Genomic DNA, 25,034 nt, shown 5'->3' with positions numbered 1-25,034 from the left:
ACAGTCAGGTCAATACTCCTGAAGTGCCCTGCATGTTAGGGCTAAGCCCATCTAAGAATGCCACTAACAGTTTGGGGAAAGCTTGAAAAGATCCGTCTGGAAAGGTCTGGGGAGGTGTCTTAAAGAACCCACAAGGTCAGGCGTGCATGGTTGCTATGGTTATCAGGTCCTGGAGGTCTAGCCACCTCTTTCTGACAAGGTAATCCTCCATGAAGCAAAAAAGACATTCAGGTGCCCAAATCCAACTCCCCCCAAGAGCTGGGAGAGCACTGACGGTCACATTAGCCAGCTTGTCACAATGTCACAGCATATAGATCACCAGGGCTGTGAGGGGAACACACATGGAAAGCCACTTTATGAACATTTGTTAACATTAGAATGACATTCAGGGCACCTGGGTGGTTCAGTCGGTGGTTCAGCTGAGACTTTGGCTCGGGTCATGATGTGGGTTCAAGCCCCACATCACGCTCTGTGCTGACAGCTCAGAGCCTGGAGCCTGCTTCAGATTCTGTGTCTCCCCCTCTCTCTGCCCCTCCTCCATTGGCATCTCTCTCCCTCTCAAAAATAAATTACAAAAAAAACATTTTTAAAAATTAAAAAAAAAAAAGATGAGAATGAAATTAAACAGTGAAGTCAAAGCCAAACGTTCCTTGTGCTGAGTCTCATTCTGTTTTGCTTTGTTTCTGTTTCCTCTTGAACCACAACTAACATCACATCTGTCTGTATGGTTCTTCTGTGCCTGGCAGCCAAGCCCTTGGACGTGAACAAGGCTGGGGCAGTGGGGAAGTGAGTGAGCCAGGACCCCATCAAGACCGTTTCCCCTTCCTACCTGAGTCTCAAACGATGGTTTTCCAAGTTCCAGATGGTGATCATGATTGTTAAAAAGCAAGCATTATCCCTGTTAATGAGGATAATAAAACTGCACAATTCATAAGCACCAACAGCATATGGAGCACCCAACAAAACACAGATTTTCCCGGCATTATCAGGAAATGAAGTTTTCCACATCAGTGAATTTTCTAGAAAATTAGGGTTTACCTCTTTAGCGTCCATATTTTTTTCTGAAGATATTAACCATTTGGGATAGAAATATGCATCAGATCTGTAGTACCCTTTCCTATCTTGCTAAACAGTTTGTCGAACATGACATACACCTTTTTTTTTTTTCCTGGATGTCTCACTACGAACACGTGATGCCCATAGAAAGGGTGTGTCTCCCTTTACAACGATTCTGCGTCTTTACTGGGACAGCCCGCTTCACGTTGGCCTAGAAGCAGCTGTCCACCGGGCTCCCCGCCCTAGACGGCAAGCGCCCTAAGTGACAGCCAGAGCTTTCTATCCTTAAGCCGGTATCCCCTACAACATTGCCATTCAAAAGGTGGCCCCCGGATAGCGAATCAGGAGGTCCTCAGAACCGCAGACTCTCCGGCCCCTTCTCTGACCTGCTGAATGAATTAGATTCTGAATTTTAATAAGACCTTCAGATGATTCGCATGCACATTAAATGCGGAAAACTATTACCCTCCAGCTGTGCGTGCCAGCCTGGCCCTGGCCCCTCACTCGTCATCACCTGCAGAGGCCTGTTAGAATCACGGGACACGGGGCCCTGTTTAGACCCCAAAACCAGAATTTCCCCCAGTGAAGCCCAGAAATCTATTTTTATCACACCCCAGGGGCAATTCTGATGTGCATCCGCATGGAGTATCCGGCCCCAGATTTTGCTCTCAGGAGGCACCCCAGTTTTCTCTCTCCACTCACATTCTTCATTTCAACTCTTCCTAACAAACCAAACCCACGAACTTTTTGCAAAGCGTTGTAGAGGCCGCCTCAAAACTGTACCATCATTCCTGTAGGTGGGGGGGAGACGGGGCGGTCCACGGCGTCAGGCCCAGGCCTGAAGTTTGGCCGCGTCCTGTCATCAGTGCTCCAGCCTCATCAGGGACTTTGACCAAACCTCCTGGCGAACGCATCTCTCGCGGCTCGGGGAGCTTGAGTTTGCGTGGGGAGCCGCCTCCGCAGCCCGGCCCAGAGCTGCGCACCGCGGCGGCCGGGCGCGCCAGGGTCACGGACACTGGGGCTCCTGCAGACGCGTCCGCGGGGACGTCGCCTCCTGCGCGCCCGCCGGGGTCCCCTCTGCTCCGGGCATCTGGAGCCCGCGGGGAATGCGGCCACCGGAAGCCGGAACCGCCCCGGACCCCAGACCCCACCACCCAGATACCCCCCTCCCCGCGCGAAACCGCTCTCGCGCGTAACACACGTGGTCTTTATTAGTCTTCACTAAACTGAATGGAATTCTTGTCTTAGTGTCTCCTGGGTAGCCTGTCTCCTCCTGCACCAGCGAGCTGACAGGTGTTAGTTCTTTTTGTCTAAGCAGATACGATCCCGTTTCTAATTTTCTGACACGGTGGTTAAGATCTCCGGCTTTACTAAGTGAAAGAAGCCAGACACAAAAGGCCACGTATTGTATGATTGCATTTACATGAAATGTCCCGAAGAGACAAATCCTTAGAGATGGAAAGTGAGTTAGTGATTGCCGGGAGCTGGAGGGGGGCGGGGGAGTGGGGGGGGGGGGTGCCTGCTAGCAGGTACCAAATTGCTTTTGGGGGGTGGGGCGATGAAAATAAAATGTGCCATTAGAGAGTGGTGATGATTGTATCATCTTGTAAATATAATAAAAACCACTGATGGTACGCTTTAAAAGATAGAAATGTGAATTATAGCTCAATGTTTAAAAAGATCTGGGGCTTCAGAATCAGACCATCTGAGTTCAAATTCCACCCCTGCTGTATCCCAGCTGGGTTACCTTGGATAAGCTAATTAACCTCTTTGAGACCCAGCTGCATAGTGTATAAAGAAGGATGATAGGGGCGCCTGGGTGGCTCAGCGGCTGACTTCGGCTCAGGTCATGATCTCACAGTGTGTGAGTTCGAGCCCTGCGTCAGGCTCTGTGCTGACAGCTCAGAGCCTGGAGCCTGCTTTGGATTCTGTGTCTCCCTCTCTCTCTTCCCTTCCTCTACTCGCACGCGCCTCTCTCTCTCAAAAATAAACATTAAAAAATTTAGAAAAAAAAAGGATGATAAAAGTGCCTATATCATAGGTTTGTTGTGAGATTAAGATAATCTTTGTAATATGCCGGGTGCACTATAATAAATGCCAATAAATGTTCACGGCTAATTGTGAATCCAACCATTTTCAAATTTCAAAATGCATGAGATGGGGCACCTGGGTGGCTCAGTGGGTTAAGCATCCGACTCTTGGTTCCAGTTCAGGTCATGATCTCACAGTTTCATGGGTTCGAGCGCCACACAGCCTGCTTGGGATTCTCTGTTTCCCTCTCTCTCTACCCCTCCTCCTCTCTCTCTCTCTCTCTCTCTCTCTCTCTCTCAAAATAAATAAATAAACTTTTTTTAAAAATGCATGAGAATCACCTGGGGAGCTTGGTAAAATGAATGACCCTTAGATTTTCAGATTTATAAGCCTGGAGTGTGGCTCCATAATCAGCATTTTTAATAAGCCTTAACACTCTGATATAGATGGTCTGGAAATGATACTATAATAAATACTGTTCTATACTCTTGAAAAATGGAAAAATTGATACACAAATGTTTTAAGAATTATGTGTTAGCTTCCCACTTAGGATGTAGAAAACTGGAAAGAACATCACTCCTACCATTACACCAAGAAAAAGAAAAGTTGAATAATCTGCAAATTCACCTTTCTTGACCCATCAGAGATCTGGGACTGAAAGACAGTCAGCTAACCCCAAACCCAAGGAAACTACAGGAACCTCCAGAGAGAGACAAATATAAGCACTTGATTATCTGGGGCCCATGCCGCTGGACCCAGATAAGACTAATTCAGCTAAAAATCTCAACAAATTGGCACACCTGTGTGGGTCAGTCTGTTAAGCATCAGACTCTTGATTTTAGGTCAGGTCATGATTTCGCGGTTCATGTGATTGAGCCCCATGTCGGGCTCTGCACTAAGAACATGGAGCCTGCTTGGAATTCTCTCACTCCCTCTCTCTCTGTCCCTCTCCAGCTCATGTGCACTCTCTCTCTCTCTCTCTCTCTCAAAAATAAATACATAAACAAAGAATAAAAATCAACAAAAATTTCAACAAATTGCTAAAGGCTGAGCTTAGACCAGCAAGAGGCTATAGAACCCCTTGGGACACAGACAAAGGCAAATTCACACCCTCTAGCAGGTTTTCCTCCACAGACCTCATTAAGGATACACAAAAAAGATGGAGAATAGGACACGAGTCTTCAGGCAGCATCCTACGCGCTGCAGGCCTGGGAGAAAGAAGTAGCAGACACTGTGGGAAATGTCTGGAATTCCACTTAGATTCTTATCTCCTATCAAATCTAGCTTGGAAATATTGGCAGAAGGGCAACAAACCCTGTCAGTCCTAGGACACTGGTGAAAAGCTATTGTAGCTGGGGAAAGGTGGGGGAGCAGCTCTATAGTCTTGGGAAGGCACAGGAATATGTTCTGGACCCAGACCTATAGTTAAAGGTAAAGGACAACCACTAAGAAAGCACCACCTCCAAGATGTAGAGACACAAGGCCTGGCTACAATGGAGACCTAATCAGAACATCAGAGAATGCTCCCCACCCCCCACCAGGCTAATAAGCATCTAGTAACTACTGATAGTACTCTACTGCTGAAAGAGGTGCAAAAATCATGGTGAGAAACCCCCATGGAAGCACAGGGCAAAAGGAAGATCAACACCCAAGGGTAGAGCAGACACCATGGGGAGAAAACCTTCCAACAAACCAGCCACCACCCTAAACACCAGAGAAATTTAAAAATTTTTAATGTTTTTATTTATTTTTGAGACAGAGAGGCAGAGACAGAGGGAGACACAGAATCTGAAGCAGGCTCCAGACTCTGAGCTGTCAGCACAGAGCCTGGCACAGGACTCAAACTCATAGACCACAAGATCATGACCTAAACTGGTCAGACACTTAACCGACCGAGCCATCCAGGCGCCGAACACCAGAGGAGTTTAAAACTGTGTTATAATGAAAGTAACCATAGCAACAACAAATCCCAAACTGGTTTTCAACTCTTAATTAGGCTGATTCAACCCTCCACACTAAATGCTAAGAATAGGAAAAAATGTCCATTTCCAGGGACAACTATTTAACTCAGTCTCTAATACCCTAGACAAGATGTCTGGCTTTCATCAAAAAATTACAAGGTATGCAAGGAAACAAGAACAACAAAAAAATTGTCAAGAGGCAAAGCAATCCATAGAACCAGACTCAGATGTTACACACATGTCAGAACCAACAAACAGGGAATTTTAAATACTTACGATTATTATGGTAAAAGGCTCTAGTGGAAAAAATGAAAAACATACATGATGAGATGGGTAACTTCCACTAAGAGAGAGAAACTGTAAAAAAGAATCAAATGAAAATGCTAGAAATGGAAACCATAGTCACAGAGATAAAGAATGTTTCCAATGGGCACATCATAGACTTGAAATGAATAAGGGAATTAATAAGTAAGTTTAAAGATAGGTCAATAGAAATTACCCAAAGGAAAACCCAAAGGAAAAAAGAGCCAAAAAAAAAAAAAAAAAAAGGCACCCAAGAACTGTGGGACAATATTGAAGAGTCTAATATGCATATATTTGGGATCCCAGAAGAAGGAAACATGGCAGAAAAATATTTGAAGAAATAATGCATTTAAACTTATCTTCATTTATTCCATTTCCAGTGCTCTTCATTTCTTTTTGTAGATCCAAGAGTCTGTCTGGTATCATTTTTATTTTCTTGAGGAAATTCCTTTAACATTTATTGTACTTCTAGGTCTGCTAAAAGTAAATTAGTTCAGTTTTTATTTGTCCAATGAGATTTTTTTATTTCTTCCTAATCTCCAAAAGATATTTTTGCTGGGTATGGAATTCTGGGTTGACATTTTCTTCTTTCAGAAATGTAAGAATGCTACTCCATTGTCTTCTGGCTTGTATAGTTTGTGATGAGAAGTCTGCCATAACTTTTATCTAAGTGCAACGTGTCTTTTTTTTCTCAGGGGCCTTCAAGAATATCTCTTGGCTTGAGGTGCCTGGGTAGGTCAGTCAGTAAATCATTCAACTCGGTTTCAGTTCAGGTCATGATCTCACAGTTCATGGGTTTGAGCCCTATATCGGGCTCTGTGCTAAAGCATGGAGCCTCCTTGGGATTCTGTCTCCCTCTCTCTGCCCCTCCCCTGCTTGCTCTTTCTCTCTTTCTCTCTTTCTCTCTCTCTATCTCTCTCTCTCTCTCTCAAAAATAAATAAACATCTAAAAAAATAATATCTCTTGGCTTTTAACATTTTGAATGATATGTATAGATGTGTTTGTGTTTTGGTATTTATGCTGTTTGGTGTTCTCTGTTGGTGTTCTCTCAGGTTCTTAGATCTGTGGTTTGGTGTTTTAATTTTGGACCTACCTTTGGTTGTTGGGAGGGTGTAATTTTTAAGCTGAGAACTGACAAATGAGTAGGTCTCAGCCAGAAAAAGAATGGTTGAGAAGGGGGTTTCAGAAAAGAAGATTCTGAACAGATGGAAGAAATAGCATGATTAATGGCCTATAGATGAGAGATCCTCACATTAAAAAAAATAAAAGGGTGAATGGGAAGGTATAGCAGATAAGGCTGGAGAGACAGAGGATACATTTTGGAAGACTGTGTAACACACATTAACCATCTATCCTTAGGGTAAACATTGAAGGGTTTTAAGCAGAGGAGTGACATAATCAGATTTAAATTCTTAAATTCCTAATTGTCATCCCACCTACTGACAGGAGAGTATATTTGTGCAAAATGTCTTAGATCCAATGGTCTACACATGTCCTTGGATAGAGTCTCAAGCTATGGGCTTTTCTGTCCCATCTTCCTTTGTTACATCTTCCATCACCTACCACATACCTCCTAGTCTCCTTGCAAAACTTACCTATACTATGGTCCATTCATTTGAGTCTTGCTAAGTATTTATCAATATCCTCTTTTCTCCATACAGTTATATTATATTTACCAGCCTTCTTTATTATTAGATGTGGCCATGTGCCAGAGTTCTGGCCAATATGAGCAAGAAATAAACTTTTTCCTACATCACCAAGATTTAGGGGTACTTAGTCACAGCATTTAGCCTACTCTGACAAATACATGAAGTAACTATCTAGTTACAAAGAAACTAATGTTTAGATGACTAGTAAATTCCTTGGGTCCATATATTATTTTGTTAAAGTATCATATTTTACATAGAAGGATTAGAACAGATAAGTAAAAGTTTGTGTATTCTGCAACTCACGCAACATTGAGGGCCTCACACTTTACCAGTCTACCTCTAGGAAGCCCCTGACAACACTCCTGGGATTCATGCTTTTAATTAAGCATGGTGTAGAACAACAGAAAGTGCCTTGATTTTATAGCAGGAAAGCCAATATTCCAGTTCCTATGATCCATGTGGCCTCATATAAGTTGCTGACCTCTTTGGTGTCCATGTTTTAATCTGTAAAAGCAGGAATAATCCCAGGGTAAAGGATGACACCGACAGGATTAAGCAAGGCCACATCTGTGTGGTAGATTGCTACTTCACTTATATCTACAGGCTTTCCTAGGTGATTCTGCAGCTGCTCTAACAAAAAGAATGGAGCACAGTCCCCCACACCTTGACACCGAGTTCAGCCCTGTGACTTCCTCTGGCCAGTATAGGAGTAAATGAGGCCTCGCAAGTTTCCGCTTGCTCTCTTTTGCCTCTTCTATCACCCCCTCTGCCACGGGAGGACATGTCTGGGGTAGCTTGTTGAAAGCTAGGAGACACCCAAGTCACCTCAGCTTGAGGCCATCCTAGATCAACCGACAGCCAGCCAATGTCCAGCTATGTGAGCAAGCCTAGACAAGACCGCAAAGCTACAGACATGTGAGCAATAAACACTCGTCGTATGGCACTGACATTGCAGGGCTCTTTGTTATGTGGCATCATTGTGGCAACAGATAACCAATAGAGTCTGTGAGATTAAGTCCCTACAAACTGTAAAGTACTACACAAATGTAAAGTATTAAAGCTCATGAAAATTATATATATTATATAATTATGCTTATATAATTATATACTATTTAATTATATATTTATATACTTTATATGTATATTTGTATGTTATATAGTGATATATATATTTATATATTATACACTTGATCTTAGCCAAAAGGCCGAGAAGCGATATATTTATATATTATATATAAATATATATCTTTCTGAGCTTTAATAATTATATAATATATATACATTTTATATATGAATCAAACATAATAATATATTTATATTTTTAATATATTTTAGTATATTATATAGTTACATTGTATATAATTTATATGTGTGTGTGTGTGTGTGTGTGTAGCCAAGGACTCCATTGGTCTATGAGATATTAGAGCTTATTGAAAAAACTCATTAAGTCCTTATTTAGAGAGTCATGGAATCAAAGTTTGAGTTGGACAGAACCTTGGAGATTGTCTAATCTACCCTTCTACCTGTGTATGGAGACTCTTCTCCATATTGATTCCCTTTCCGGGTACCAACAGATTTGTGTCCTCTAGCCCCTCTATGCTGGGACATCCTTACATTCTTCTCTGTCTCTAGCAATACCTGTGTGGACAACCCAGGAGGCTCTAGGTCCATCCTTCTCACTTGGCCATTCCCCTGTCTTGATGTCTGTGGCTGATGCTCTGGTCATGCTGTGATTTACAATTTTTCCAGATGCCTTCAACATGCAGCCACTTGCCAAAGTAAAAGTTGCTAATGCCATATCATTGATCACATGTTCCTGCATATTGCATTAATCTTAAAGACCCAGCTTAATGCACACAAGGACACCCTCTCTGAGTATCGAAGGGCTGGTCCACAAAAGCTCATAAAATAGGCATCCTCCGGATTTCCAAAGGAATGGAAAGCCACAAGAATAAATTGGAAGAGAAATCGGGCAAGCTGTTTTTTATTTTCTAAAGGAAGGAAGAAATTATTTAGCCTGATTCAGGGCTCTTTCAGGCACCTCACACATTATTATCGCTGAACAAATGCTTATTATTCTTCTTAGCAATGAGGTAAGCCTAGATGGACCTTTTCTTCCCTAAAAGGAATCAGGAGTACTTCCAAGTCCCATTTCTGCATCCTAAATGCTATCTTCACCTTAGCAGCCGAAGGATCTTTTCTTCCTCTAACCTAGAAGGCAGGAGGCAGAGTGCCTGTCTAGAAAAATGACAAATCAGACATGACATACATACAGACCTATTACTTCTGTCATATTTCTCCTCTTAACTTTTCTCAGCAATTAAGGTTTCCATGAGCTTCCCACTCCTTTTCAAATCCTGCTCGTGAGGCAGTTGTAATTAAATTCCCTTGATTTCCCAGTGCTGCTTCTTTGTAAAATAACTTGATCTTAGAAAAGTTCCCTTTCTAAATTTCCCCGCACACCCTTTCCTGACCTGGACTGTGATGGTGTTCGAAATCTTTTCCTTTCTTCTGTATCTAAACTTAGGTCAAGCACTGCATCCTCCAGGAAGTCTTCCCTGATGGCCTAACCCAGCTTCATTTGGATGCCCTCTCTCTGGACTCCCATAACCATCTCTATATCCCTCTATCCAATTTACCATGCTGTCTTTTAGTCATCGGTAGGTATCCTTATTGTCTCCCATGCTTGGCCTGCGCACAGAGGATAGGGTCATGCCTCAGTTGCTTTTCATCCAGGGAGCCAGACTTTCCAGTAGAATTCAGAAAGAGAAACACTGACCAGTAGCTGATGTGCCCTCATGGCAACTATTTCGTTCCCCTTGACACTATGCTCCACGTGCTGAGCCTAAATCAAACATTGCCTTTGTTCCTGCCTTGTTAGCGTCACAAAGATAATTTACCTGGGGATGAGCATCATGGAATCTTCTGAAATCATCAAACTATCAAATAACTTTTTGCTACCTGGTCTGGGGGCAGATTTATACTAAGCACTATGAGGGGGAGGGGGTAGATAATAAGGAAATAGAAAACTAGGTCTCAGACAATAAGAAATATATTATCTAATTGAAGATTCAAATGTATGCATATAAAACACTAACGTTGCATCAGAGAATATGAGTGCAAATAAATTACATACACATTAACAGTGAGAGGAGAAATTCAGAGAGGGAGAGAGTGCAGGAAAAGGAGGAAAGTTGGAAGGGCTTTTGAGGCAGCTTTGCAAACAATGCTAGGGGCGCCCGGGTGGCTCAGTCAGTGAAACAACCCGGTCTTAATTTCAGCTCAGGTCATGATCTCACGGTTTGTGAGTTCGAGCACCGCGCGGGGTTCTGTGCTGACAGTGAGGAACCTGCTTGGGATTCTCTCTCTCTCAGCCCCTCCCCATGCACCCCCCCCCTCAAAATGAACAAACAAATATTAAAAAAAAAAAAAAAAGAAGCTAGACTCAGGTCTTGAAGAAGAGTAGGATCTCAGGAGGGGAGAGGACAGGGTGCGGCCTTTGGAAGGAACAACATAAACAAAGGTTCAGAGGCAGGATCTGTGCAGTCTGTTTAGATTTGGAGAATCACGAGTAGACGTGCGTGGCTTGGATGAAGGCCCTTGATGAGGAATAATGGGAAATTAGGTTCCAAAGCCAGACCATATTATCTTGATTTTCCCCCCAATAAAAAGAACCGCCTAAGTCACCTACTTTTAAAAGGCCCCATCAAATCCACGTCCTGAACAGGAAATGTGCACTTAGCAGGGAATGTGCAGTGTTACTATAGCTCAGCCACCACCAATTACTCTCTTCAAGAGAACCGTGTTAACTCTTGACTAACCAAAGTGTGTTTCTCTGGTCTGTGCTCTCCCTAATTCAACCAACCAGTACATCTTGTACACCCACTGCTTCCTGCTCTCTGTACGAAACTCCCTAAGTCACTCAAAAATGAAGGAGACAGAACTCCTAACTCCAAAGAACGTATTTTCGTCTTATTTTCCTTCTTCCACACTTCTCTCTCTGCTACCATTTTTTAGGGGCAGTATCCTTTTAGGGGCTCCATCAGACTCCAGACCTCCTGTAATTAAACACATTTGAAACATGCTGGTAGGTTTGAAAAGAGAGGAAAGAAGAAAGCAAGTCAATAAATAATTTGGGGGTGAAATGCTTACATCTGGAGAGCCTTCCTTAGGATGTTAGGTCTTCAGCTAGCCTCTCCTCTCAGTGGTTAAGAATTGGCTCTATCTGCCAGCAACCTTCTTTTGTATCTCCCTCCGATGAGAAATAAGAGATCTCTCTTCTTGTCTAAATGAGGAGAGGAAATCGTGGCCACGCCAAGATAACACAGTCCAACTCACCCTTCTGAGTCTGACTTTGACCAGCCCCCAGGCCAGCTCCAAAACAGCACAGCATGGCTGGAAAACCCTCCCTCTCAACATGCCAGGCCATGTGTCTCCTATCATTCAAATAATTCCTGAAATCCCAACCGCTCTGTGGTCCTTCAGGACTCCAGAGACAAATAACTGTTTCCCCTCATCACACACTACTCATGAAAGGCTTTGGCCACTTTCCCTGATGGATCAGCACCCCCACCCCCATATAGAATGAATTCTCCTTTGCTCCGTACCCATAAACATATGGGCCCTTGAATCATACTTATTATAAACAGCCTACATTTGAACTCCTCTGTGGCACCCTACAACCTCTCTGTGGGTCCAGTAGTCTTGGGTTTGTTGGGATCTTCGGAGCCAGCCCTGTCAGTGTTGTTTTCATAAGTGGACTGGAACAAGACCAGACCAAACAAGCATTCACACATGATTTTCTCACTTAAAAACAACTGCAAAAACCAACACTCCTATGGCATTTATAAAATGCTTTCGTATCCATGACCTGTTTTCTTCTTCAACCTAACCCTGCAAAGTAGGATTTCCTTTACCCTCTATGAATAAAGAAATGGATGTTAAAACAGGTTAAGTAACTTGCCTTTGGTCAATAAGTGGGGCCCAGAAAACTATTTGAAATGAGCTCCTTCTAGATTCTTCACCTGACACCATAAAACAAAATAAATATGGGGCGCCTGGGTGGCGCAGTCGGTTAAGCGTCCGACTTCAGCCAGGTCACGATCTCGCGGTCCGTGAGTTCGAGCCCCGCGTCAGGCTCTGGGCTGATGGCTCGGAGCCTGGAGCCTGTTTCCGATTCTGTGTCTGCCTCTCTCTCTGCCCCTCCCCTGTTCATGCTCTGTCTCTCTCTGTCCCAAAAATAAATAAAAAACGTTGAAAAAAAAATTAAAAAAAATAAATAAATATTGGACAGATTAAAGACTTAACAAATAAAACTATGAACAAAAGGGGAAAAAATGAAGATTTTGTCTGATCTCTGGATGAAGAAAGATTTTTTTAGGCATAAAAACACTGGAAGAAATCAAAAAAGGAAACATTAGTCTACACAAAAATGTAAACCTTTGGGGGCACCTGGGTGGTTCAGTCGGTTGAGCATCCTACTCTCGATTTCGGCTCAAGTCGTGATCCTGGGGTCCTGGGATTGAGCCCTGCATCAGGCTTTGCACCGGGTGTGGATCCTGCTTGAGATTCTCTCTTCCTCTCCCTTTGCCCCTCCCTCACTCACTCTCGCTCTCTAAAAAAAGAATAGTAATAATAATAATCATAAATATTTTTTAAAAATGTAAAACTTTTATATGTCCCAAAGCCAAATAAAAAGCCAATAGCCATCTGAGGGGAAACTGTCTGAACACTAGATAGGCTCCTATGAAGCAGCCTTGCTCAGTCACCATCTGGGGCCAGCTCTAGAAAACTAGGACTTTGGTTCAAAAGCTGAGGCCAGTTCCGAAGCAGCTCACCAGCTCTCTAGCGAAGGGACATTCGAGTGGCACATATCACAATCCGCACAGAAAAAAAGCCTGGAAACTCATCAAAAGGTTAGTAGTGCCTATGGAATTATGCATTACTTTACTTTCTTCTTCATACTTTTCTGTACTTTCCATGTTTTTGCAAAACATATCATAATTGGGGGGGAAAAAGGTTTTATACTCAGAAAAAACAGAGTTTTATTTTAAAATGAGGATTATCAAAGGATTTCTGTTTTCCCTAATTGTTCTCAGTCTTATCACCACTCATCTTCTGAGAGTGATGTCTCTAATATATTCGTAGTTTGCTTAGAAACATCTGAGTGAGGACATTATTTTCAGAACAAAATAAAGCTTGAAATTACATGTATCCACACAGAACACTGTTTTTGGTTTGCTCTCTGAAGGCTTTGCTTCCTTGAAGGTTTATGAAAAACTTTCTGGGGTGGGGGATGCTCCCGGGTGGCTCAGTTAGTTAAGCCCCCGACTCTTGATTTTGGCTCAGGTCGTGATCTCACAGTTCATGAGTTCATCCCCTCATCGGGCTCCGCACTGACCGCATGGAGCCTGCTTGGGACTCTTTCTCTCCCTCTGTCTCTCCCCAACTTGCACTCTCTCTCACACACACAAAATAAATAAGTGAGCTTTAAAAAAATTGTTTTGCTGATTTGCTTCTCCTAACAACTGCATTGGAAGGAAGAAGGAGAAGCAGGTGGGAGGAAGGGAGTTCCCACGTAGCATCTGCACCAGGCAGGGTGGGACAGGGGGTTTACACCACCACGCCACCTGTGACAAGTGTTTTTTGTCATGTGGGGATGTCAAGGTTCAGAGTCAAGTACTGTAAGAGCTGGAGAAAGGATTCACTCCAGGTCAGCTTGGCCCCAAATCTTTGCTCATTCATTTATACCTCGTGGCCTCCAATCAAGAGCTATGTTCACATCGTGCAGCTCAGCCAATTTGGGGGAGTTGACCACTGGAGCTCAGCCAATTTGGGGGAGTTGACCACTGGAAGTGCCTGGGCACACAACAGGCAGTTCTGCCAAGCATGGACTGAGAGTCAAGAGATTGTGTCCTAACCTCAGCTGTGTCCAAAGGGCCACGTGACCTTGGACAAGTTTGCTTTCTCGCCCACAGAAGCAGTGGCTGGGACTAGCGGTTTCAAAAGGGCTTTCCTTCTCTTAAACTCTGACTCCCTAATAGTCATTTATACGTGTGAAAATGGTGCTCTCCACAAGCCAGTGCTGTTCATTCTGCTTCAAGGGCACAATTCTCTAAACAGGTCCCTATGATGGCCTTATCCAGGACCACTGCCAAGCTCGTTCACTATGGCACTGTTTACCCACAGAAAACTGGTAATAATCTAAACATCAATGGAGAGAGAACTAAAATAAGCTATGGCACGGGGGCACCTGCGTGGCTCAGTCGGTTAAGCGTCCAACTTCAACTCAGGTCCTGATCTCATGGGTCTTGAGTTTGAGCGTGCATCAGGCTCTGTGTTGTCAGCAAGGGGCCCAACTGTTCCCTTGTCTCTGCCCCTCCCCTACTCTCTCTCTCTCTCTCTCAAAAATAAACATTAAAACATGAACGCGCACACGCATGCACACACACACTCTCTGGAGCTTTTATATGGGGCACCACAGAAAAGGCTGGGTCACATAATTCATTCCTTGAAGAAATCTCTATAATATCCTAACACATACTATTAACTGACCATGTAATGCCATCAACTTAACTTCCTCCAACAAGAGTAATGCAGGACCTACTATAAGCTAGATAGTATATGAATCTCCACATTCATATAAGGCATTCTACATATTCATATAATGAATTGGTCCCTGGGCCCCGAGGTGTTCTCAGTCTGGGGCAGGGGGGGTGGGGAATGCATAATTATGGTACATTTTAATGAGAATTGTCATACAGTTACAAAGTCCAAGAAAGCCTAGGGTAATTCTGTCTGGAGGAATCTAAAGAGGCCCAGCATTTAACCTGGATGTGGAATTTGAAGTGGGTACCTACAGAGTGAGCGGGACCTCGTAAAGTCACAAGAGGACAAGACAGAGGACCCAAAGGGTATATAATATAGAAAGAACTGGCACACTGCAGGGGCCAGAGGGGGCCAGTAGGCACCTATGAGGCTAGGGAGTAGCAAATGAGCTGGGGAAAGGAGACTGGGTCAGGCCCTGAGGGTCGGGAACACCATCTGTACACAGGACAATGGTGAGCCATTAGAAGTTTCCGCGCAGAGGAGCAGAGCAATTAGAAGGCTTTCCTGACAAAGACAGATCACTCTGGAGGCTGTGTGGCCAGCAGATTAATAGGTATCTGGGTCTGGGTAGATTTAATGGCCCTGAATATTTAACTAAGTGAGTTTCCTAAACACGAAAAGTATGATACATTTTAATGCGTTTCTGTCTCTCTCTCTATGGCAACTAATCTTAATTATCTTAGAAATCTGAGTTCAAGAAGGTATCTCACCTGTTTATCTTCAAAGGGAACAAGTCAAGGGTTTACTCTGAGTATTAAATGTGCATCTTTATAGGTTTAAGTCTTAATTAAATAGCAGTGGGATCCATACGCAGGTTACTGAAAGTGTAAATACCTGGAAAGAAGGGGGGAAAAATATTTGAAATTTGTCATGTTGAAGTATTGTTATTAAAAGAACAGAAAACTGTTAAAAACCAACTCATTGTACCCTGCTGTCTGTTCAGGCTGCTGTAACAAAATGCCACAGCCTGGGCGTCTTGTAAACGACAGAAATTTATTTCTCACAGTTCTGGGAGCTGGAAGTCCAAGGTCAAGGTGCTGGCATGACTGAGCGAGGGCCCTTTCCTGGGTCTCCAACTTCTTGTGTCCTCACAGGGCAGAAGGGGTTGGGAGCTCTCTGGGGTCCTCCGTTATGAGGCATTAATCACATTCATGAGGCTTTATCTTCACAACCTAACCTCCCCCCAGAGGCCTCACCTCCTAATACCATCACACTGGCCTTTAAGATTCAACCATAGCACCTGGGTTCCATTTACTGCATGTAAATTCATACGTTCAATTACGAAAAAAGTCTGTGGAGGAAATAGGATCCAGTCTACACCCTTGTCCCTCCATACCTGCTACCTCCCACCCCCTCCCCATCCCCGTCACATATACGGGCAACACCCAACACCAGCACTGTAACCCAGTTCTGCCATTGTGGTTTAGCTGACTCCAAAACTTTAAAGAAAGTCAGCCCTAAAGCACTAAAATTGGGGTAACCACTCAGGACAGCAGGACAAGTAGAAAAGGAAGCAATCTCAGTAGAGTCAAAACCAGGGGTGGACCCTGCACCATACATATCAGCATAAGCAGTAAGTTGGGCATGTATTCGTTCAGAAACCAGAGAGCACCCAGTATATGCCCAGCGCTGGCCCAGGCGCTGGGACTGGTGAGAAATCGGAAACAGCCCTTTTCCTCAAGAAAACTCTGTCTCTTTTGATGCTTCCTGCAACTCTCTAACTGTTTAAGTTGTTCGGAGGAGGAAACTGAGGTTCAGAGATGCTAATGCACTTCTCAAGACCAGGATGCCATGTGGGGGGATTGAGAATGAGGCAGGAAGACTGGGTGAGAGTTGAGCACTGAGTCACTGACTGAGCACAAGCGCAGGAGAGCACCTGTTGTAAAAGAAGTCCCCAAGTCTAGGGGCCAAATTTACACACAGGGACCCCAGATGAGGGGTCAGACCGCTGCCTAGGCAGGAAGCATTGCAAACTATTATGCGCCCCCTAAGACCATGTTAGCTTTAAAAGCGTGTGTACATGGGTGCATACACACATATGGACCAACTTCCTAACTCCAGTCAAGATATCCAGGGGCACCTGGGTGGCTCAGTCGGTTAAGCATCCGACTTCAGTTCAGGTCACGATCTCGCGGTCTGTGAGTTCGAGCCCCGCGTCAAGCTCTGGGCTGATGGCTCAGAGCCTGGAGCCTGCTTCTGATTCTGTGTCTCCCTTTCTCTCTCTGCCCCTCCCCGTTCATGCTCTGTCTCTCTCTGTCCCAAAAATAAAAAAATAAACGTTAAAAATATTTATTTTAAAAGATATCCAGTCAAGGCAGCTTATAGAGTGCACTGCTGGAGGCACACAGACCTGGGTTCAAATCCCAGCTCTTCTGCTCAACAACGCGTCAAGCTACTTAACCTTGCCCTGTGTTACTAAGCCTTATCTCAGGGGGCTGCAGTGGGGAGGGGGAATTCTAGAAGAAATGATGCATGGAATGTGCTTAGCAGAGTGCCTGGCATTCAGTGCCAATCAGGAAAAGTGAACTGTGACACTTCCCACTCAAGAAGACCCAAAGCAAAAATGTGATCTGTTCTCACAAACGGGTTCCTTCTGCACCTGGTCTCTCTACCTGCATGACTCCTACCCACTGGCCGAAACCGGACACCACTCTCTCTTCCACTTGTCACACGGCCACCCTTCCCCCTTTCTCCGCCATCTTGACCATCACAGCTAGCACTTCCGGTGTGATTCTACGTTCAAAGATACTAACCCAAGCACTTTACAAGATCTTTAATTGGGCAGCGAAACCCTCACGAGGAAGGTACTATCATTATCTCTGCTTTGCATCTGGGGAAACTGAGACTTGAGTTAAGAAACTTGCCCAAGATCAGAGTGCCTGGGTGGCTCAATCAGTTAAGTGACCGACTTCGGCTCATGATCTGACGGTTTATGAGTTCGAGCCCTGGGTCGGGCTCTGTGCTAACAGCTCAGAGCCTGGAACCCACCTTGGATTCTGTGTCTCCCTCTCTCTCTGCTCCTCCCCTGCTCACACTCTGTCTCTCTCTCTCTCCTTCAAAAATAAACAAACATTCAAAAAAAGTTTAAAAAAAAGAAAGAAAGAAACTTGCCCAAGGTCACACAGCTATTTTGTGAGAGAGATCACATTTTATAGACCGTTTATTCCAAAGCCCAAACGCTGAACTATTACACTGTGTTGCCTCCCAACGAACCAGTCACTACCTTAGCCTGGTGCATTCTCCCTGCGGCTTCCTGTCACTGTACTGTAACCACATCCCGCTCTACTCAAGCCCAGAGGGCTCTGTGGGTTTTCGGAAAGTGGTATGGACCACTGAATTCCCCATCAGCCTCAGAATGCCAGGCTGATGGGGAATACGACCAACACAGTGTCTCTGAGTCTGAGAAAGGGTGTTGCTCAGCTGGGAGCCACCCTGGCGGGGAGAGTGGGCAGGCGGCATGGAGGCCGAGGAGGAAGGCAGTCCATGAGTCTAGGTGTGAGGTACAAAGGGCCTGAGGCGAGGGGTGGGGGTGGGAATGAAAAGGCTGCATGCGACAGACATTACCTCACCAGGCACAAATACTCCCAAGGCTGGAGCTTTAATAATTCTGTTACTAGGGCAACAGCAAAAGAATCTATCTCGGAGAGAACCCAGCGCGGCCCGTTTTTACACAGAAGCATGGCGGCTGTAAGCTGGGTTCTCTCTGAGATAGGGGTGAAGGCGAGTGGCCAAATGACACAGCAAGCCGCATGCACCAGGATTTTCCCTGAGGTTTTTCTAACCTTTCCATCCTTCCTAGTTTGGGAAGTGGAGAGACATTTATCCAAAGCAAGCTCTCCAGGAAGGTAGACGGCGTGATCCATGAAACAGGGGCTATTTGAGCCCCATGACAGGTTAGTGAGCCTGCCTCTGATACTTGGACACTTGGGGTCTGGTGGAGAAGGGCTCAGGTTGAGAGTCAGCCTGGAGACAGAAGCGAAAGCATTTATCACAACGTTAACCAGTCGCTCAGCTACCTGCCTTCCCCTTGCTTGGCACCACTGGGACTCTGGCCAGGCCTTAAGGGTGTCTTCTTCAGTCTGTCCAGGAAGTAAAGAGCTGGGAAGACCCTCGTGGGGGAGTGAGTTCATGGGCTCTGATCAGAAATACAGATGCTCCTTGTAAGACCCACGGTAGAGTAAGCTTTCTTCCCAGGAGCTCCGTGGTCCTCCCCCCATTGTCCTTCTGGGAGTATGGCAATGACACACCCACATGACTCCATTGACCTCTGACAGCAGCCCTTCCAAAAACCCAAGAGCCCCAGCACCTGGGTGGCTCAGTCAGTTGAGCGTCGGACTTCAGCTCAGGTCACGACCTCACAGTTCATCAGTTCAAGCCCCGCATTGGGTTCACCGCTGTCAGCACAGAGCCCACTTCGGATCCTCTGTCCCCCTCTCTCTCTGCCCTTCCCCGGCGTGTGCTCTCTCAAAAATAAATAAAACACTAACAAAAAACAAAAAACAAAAAACAGCCTTTCAAAGATGCTGGGAAAACTCTGAGACCTTCTTACCTGCCTCCCTCAGGATTCATGCTCTCCTTTTCAATTTCTATGCCAAATGCCAACTTGGCCCCTCTATGTGACACCCTGTGGGGACACCCTTCACCTTGCCCATGGCATTTGTCTCTACCTCCCACATGACATATTTTCTTGAAAATCTGTGTGCGAGGAATGCTGAAGGAGAGACAGGACCCAATTTCCCTCAGTCCTCCTCCTAACCGCCCAGAGCCTCTGTGAAGTACAGATTCCCCCCGAGAGACCACCAAAGGCTTCCACTGCTTTAGAATTTCAGTATCAAAGGTTGTTCTGAAGGCCAGGAAGGAGGTGGGTAGCCATGCCCACCTGGATTATGGAGAGATTTCCACGATAGTGGTTCTGCCCCTTCTGGGGCTCTGATAAAGTATGAAATGCCCAGTGGTCTGCCCAATGGATACAGCATGTTGCAGATGGCCTTGGAAGGAATTCCTCATTACAGAAATATGGGTCACCTCAGGCATCGACGAGTCAACGGTTGCTGGCTTTGCCATTCATTCTTTGAACTTAGGAAAGTTGTTTTTCTATTCAGCTTCCTTGCCTGCAAAAGGAAGAAAATTATACAAAACAATCTCAAAGGTTAATGTAAGTCTTTAAAGCTGAAAAGGTTGTAAGCCTTCTGAAAGACAAGGAACCCCAAAGTGTAAATAGATCACATAACCACAGTGGTTTGAGCTGGTCTGGAGTTAATGTACCATTTAGTGCCTCAGAGGGGCACTTTTATAGTACATTTATTCCACGGAGCCTGTAAAAACAATAATGAGCATTTTGAGGCATTTGCATAAGTGGTGGTGGTCTGGCTTAGTAACTAAGAGCGTGTACTCAGGAATAAAACTTTTTGGACCCAATCCTGCCTTCATCACTCATCAGCTCTGTAGCCTTGGACAAATGGCCCCTCTTAGAGCTTCTTTTTCTTCATGGGTCGTGCCACATGACTCGCTGCATTGCTGTGAGAATCACATACCTGACAGGGTGAATAGTAAAGGGTAGTTGGTATGTTATATTAAATGATACTCAATCTTTATAGCAATCCTGGAGAAGCATTATTTGGCATCCCTATTGTATCAAAAAGAAACATGTCCATAGAAGCTGAAGTGTTTGCCTGAAGTCACTCGGCAAGGAGTTTCTCCTTCCGAAGCTCATACCACAACACAGGTGTCTCTCCCATGGTCTCCTCCCAAATCAATGGGCTCAGACAAAGTCGCAGTGCGGGTTTCAGGCATAATGACTACTACACCTATAAGCCTAGCCTTGGGCGTTAGTTAGTATATAAATCTGTTATAAGCTGAGAAGGTGATCCAATCCCCCCAAAACGGTATGCAATTTCAAGGCTTCCCTTAGATTCCTCTAGATAATAAATACTACAGAAATGTATAATGTAGGGGGAGCCTGAAAACAAAGACATCCCTGGGGAACACAGCAATTGGAGTGATTTCCTCTGGCCTACACTCTTGTAAAGGTCCAATCTCCTGAGCAGGGACTCAGGCAACCTGAAGGAGAAAGACAAAAATAGTTCATACCAGGTGGTACTAAAAACAGACCCAAGGCTCACAGCTAGCTAGCTAGATAGCTAATAGATAAATCATAGATAGATAGATAGATAGATAGATAGATAGACAACAGATAGATAAATAGATACAATAGATAGGTAGATAGGTAGGTAGGTAGACAGCTATGATAGATACAGATAATAGATAAATGATAGATGATAGGTATAGATAGATAACAAATCAATTATAGATAGATAGATAGATAGATATAGATAACAGATAAATTATAGACAGACAGATGACAGATAGAGGAGAGATAGATAGATATGATAGGTAGATAGGTAGGTAGATACATAGATATGATAGATATAGATAGATAATAGATAAGATAGATGATAGATATAGATAGATAACAGATAAATTATAGATAGATATAAATGATAGATGAGATAGATAGATAGATAGATAGATAGATAGATAGATAGATATAGATGATAGGTGGATGGATGGATAGATAGATATAGAGATGATACATGAATAGATGACAGATAAAGATATAGATGATAGATAGATAGATAGATAGATAGATAGATAGATAGATAGATATGACAGGTAGATGGATAGATGGATGGGTGCATGGATGGATGGATGGATATAGAGATGATATATGAATAGATGACAGATAAAGATATAGATGATAGGTATGATAGATGATAGATGGATGGATAGATAGGTAGAGATAAATCTATCTATAGGTAGACAGACAGACAGACATATTTGGCCCTTAGGCCCCACCTTCCTGGCATATATTAGGACTTCTTTTCTCTTCCAGGCTGTCTTTCCTGTTCATCATCAATCTGTTTTCCATGGGACTTGCTCCCAGCCCCATACCTGCCTTGACGGCCCTGCTGAATAGGACACAAGCATTGTCAGAAGTCTGGAGTGACCTGGATGCCATAAGCAGCTTTGACATCAAAGTCCTTAGCATTCTGCATTCGTTAGACCTGCACCCACTGAATTCCTGGCCCAGGAAGCAGAACAGAGAACTGACTTCTATGCCGCTAGGTTGCTAACCCTGTGGAGAGTCCTGAGTTGAACACATGAGCAGTCTTAACTGAAATAAAATGGCACCGGCATTTCTTTCTATTTTTCTCCTGAGCAAATACAAGTATGCGGAAATTATATTGCCCCCGGCCCTTGCTCCCGGGCGTCGGATGGAACAGGCACTGACTAACATTTACAAACTGTTTACCCTGTGCCGGGCACCGTGCAGTCGCTAGAATCTGTCCTGGTGCTCGGGTCTTAAGGCTTCAAGCATCTGTCCTTCCCCTGCACAGACTGGCTCTTGATGGAACCTTACACTTGGGCGGGTGCTCAGAGAGCATCCCGCCTTGTTCTATAGAAAGGAAACCAAGGCCCTGGGAGGGGATGGAAATCAAGGGTCCTGGCTGTATCCACTTTGCTCTATCCTCCCCCACCCTTGCCTTTTTATAACATCAAAGACTGTGCCCACCTGTCTTTTGGATCATGAGAGTCTGTTGGGAGGCACACTGGCACTCGAGAGGGATCGGTAAGCGGGAGGCTGTCTCTGTCAGATACAGCTAAAAATAGGAGCCGGCCCGAGAGCAGCCTCAGCTAGTGAGTGTGCACTGAGACCAGGTGCTCCTCACCGAGTTCACCTGATACCCACCAGTGCTACTGGAAGGACAGCCACCCCGGCCACCTCAGGGGCAGAGGTGGGCTCAGCAAACAGCTGTATACACTAAGGGCAACCCAGCTGCTTCTGAAGCTGGGGCGAGCAGATTCTATTTCTGCAGCCATCTGACCACGTGGGGCCACAGGGGGTCATCAGAAGGAACAGGAAGGCTCTTCTCTTGGCCCTCCCCTAGTGGCTCCCTGTGGGGCCTGAAATCTTCCCATGATGTAGGAATTCAGCAGTCCTAAGGAGAGTTGGAAATTCTCTCGTTCACCTCCCTCAATATACAGATGAGAAAAATAAAGCACGGAGACATTAAGCAACTCTGCCAAGGGCAAACAGCCTAGTCCAGAACATCCCAGAGCAGGATCCCTGAAATAAGAGTCTCGTAGATGTTCCTTGAAGAGAAATTGTCTTAAAGGCTCTGAGATCAGGTAGTTGGGAAAGGCCGCATTCTCTATTCTTTGTCTCGTACACTCATTCTCTATCTAACAAATATTTACTCAGTCTCAAAACGAGGACCACGTTTGAGGGATCTGGTCTAACCCGGCAGAGCTGGAAGCAGCCTACGGGCGTGCAGACTTCAGGACCACAAAGCACACAGCTACCCCAGGCCAAGGACTATTACTCGATTTAACCATTCATGAGGCTTTGCTAAAATGGCAATGCTCCGGAGAGAGAGAAAGACATAACTGACTGGCGTCCCTGATAACTTTTAATGCACTTTGTTTGTCCGAGGCTTTTCCAAGTGAGAGCACTTGCAATCATATGGCCAAACAACAAAGCCTGAGCCAGAGGCTGCTGCCTTGAGAAAGTGCATCCACATGCGGCGGCTAGAAATCAAATGCGTAAACCTGGACACGCTAGCTCCCCTGAAAGGAAGAGTCAGAAAGAAGGAGAGAGGCCGAAAAGTCACGCCACAAGCTTTGGCAAACCAGGCAGCCATCATCTCTCCCCAAAAGGAAATGGATGGGGGCACCTGGGTGGCTCAGTCAGTTAAGCAGCCAACTCTGGATTTCAGCTCAGGTCATGAACTCATGGTTCATGAGTTCAAGCCCTGCTTTGGGCTCTGTGCTGACCCTGTGGAGCCTGCTTGGGATTCTCTGTCTCCCTCTCTCTCTGCCCCTCCCCCACTCATGCCCTCTCTCTCTCCCTCTCTCTCTCTCTAAAAATAAATGAATATGCTTAAAAGAAAAAAAAAGGCAAACCCAGCCCACTGGGAAGGAATGTGGCATTCCTACCACACCCCCTCCAAACCACACCCTCAACTTGTCTTGGCCCCCAGGGGAAGCCATCGCCCCAGAAATTAATTCTTCCCCATATATAGCCTTCACAGGCGAAATTCCTCTCCCGGGCAATCATGTAAGGTCTAGCAAGGAACTTTTTTTTTTTTTTAATTATAAGGAAAGGGTGGCTCCCCCATCAATAAAATCCTGCTTCAATTAGTTCAACCATCCTTTGGGTCATTATTTTAAGTGTTTGAAATTTCTACTTAAATAAGGTCACTTTCAATTTGGTAAACACTCCTAAGTCATCATCTTAATTCACGGCCAGTCACCCTAGGAATGCTGAGTAAGTAAACATAATCAAGCATTAGCTAACCAGCCACAAATCCACTTGAGTTTATTAATTTCTCTCTTGGCAGAGAAACACGAAAAGGGACCAAACCATCAGAGACATTCACGCATCATTCATTCAATAAATATTTATTACACACCAGGTGCCAGGCACTATGCTAAGCTAAATATAAGTGGCATTATTTTATGAATATTCACAGCTAGGTTACCTATGAAATCCTATTTTCCCCCAAAACATAAATTTTCATTCCTGAGGTGCTTTTTCATCATTTCTGCCCAATATGCCTTCCTCCGTGGAGTAGATGATGCGTCGCAACTCTTCAGCTTCCAGATCCTCTATCCCTCCCTCCAAAAGACCCTCTTTCCCATCATCCCTCAAACAGTTAATGACTATAAACTCTCACGAGAAACTCTAGAGAGGCACTCGCTACTTTAAAAGTCCCAGGAGAATAGTAAGGGTAAGAAATAGTTCATATCCTCGCACTCAGATATTTTCTCACGCATTTGAGTTTTGTGTTAAGGAGAGTAGCTTATACTTGCTCTAAAGGTTTTTGAAAATACTAACGCACATATATTCCAAATGCAGAAAGGGTTGTACGCGCACTAGGAATGCAATCTTAAGAGCACCACCTCATCAGAGGAATTCCCTTCCCTCGTTCGAAGGAGGCTCCCCTTTCCTCTCCCACCAAGAACTGGCGCCTGTCCGAATCCGTTCCCCAAGGAAAAGACCCACTCTGAGACCTGACCTTAAACAAGTCACTTTGCTCCTCAGTATAGAAGGGAGCTGTGCTGAACACCGCCAAGGTCCCTCTTAGGTTGGATCCCTAACTTAATCCTCTACTACACCTCCCTGGGAACTGGTATACACACACACACACACACACACACACACACACACACACACACACTGTGAACCGGCCCCCCACCCCCATGCTGCAGGGCCCTGATTCCCCCGGGGAAAGCCAGCTTACCGAGATACACAAAACACCCCCACACCACCCAGAAGGAGAGGCGGGACTCTCCCTCCCTCAGCCAGGCAGTCTCCTGAGGCTGCTGACATCACAAAGGTGTCAACTGGCAACCTCATTGTCA

General features: G+C 44.9%; 2 long non-coding RNA genes across 5 annotated transcripts; both read right to left on the bottom strand.

Moving 5' to 3' along the window:
- Positions 1–8,969: 8,969 nt before the first annotated feature.
- Positions 8,970–12,494, bottom strand: LOC102970209. Of its 2 annotated transcripts, none has more exons than XR_006213886.1 (3): positions 12,453–12,494; positions 11,154–11,286; positions 8,970–9,239 (listed from the first exon to the last, which is right to left on the bottom strand). It is a non-coding gene; the product is annotated as an uncharacterized LOC102970209 (long non-coding RNA). The 2 variants fall into 2 exon arrangements; XR_444410.2 differs by lacking the exon at positions 8,970–9,239 and adding an exon at positions 10,953–11,059.
- Positions 12,495–12,575: 81 nt separating this feature from the next.
- LOC102970396 lies at positions 12,576–25,001 on the bottom strand. Of its 3 annotated transcripts, none has more exons than XR_006213883.1 (4): positions 24,914–25,001; positions 19,489–19,720; positions 15,320–15,443; positions 12,576–12,615 (listed from the first exon to the last, which is right to left on the bottom strand). It is a non-coding gene; the product is annotated as an uncharacterized LOC102970396 (long non-coding RNA). The 3 variants fall into 3 exon arrangements; XR_006213884.1 differs by lacking the exon at positions 24,914–25,001 and adding an exon at positions 24,689–24,835; XR_006213885.1 differs by lacking the exon at positions 24,914–25,001 and adding an exon at positions 21,465–21,558.
- Between the last annotated feature and the right edge of the window lie 33 nt (positions 25,002–25,034).

The sequence above is a fragment of the Panthera tigris genome, chromosome F3, assembly GCF_018350195.1.
Source record: "Panthera tigris isolate Pti1 chromosome F3, P.tigris_Pti1_mat1.1, whole genome shotgun sequence".
Lineage (NCBI taxonomy): Eukaryota > Metazoa > Chordata > Mammalia > Carnivora > Felidae > Panthera > Panthera tigris.
This window is presented reverse-complemented; position numbering and strand designations above follow the sequence as displayed.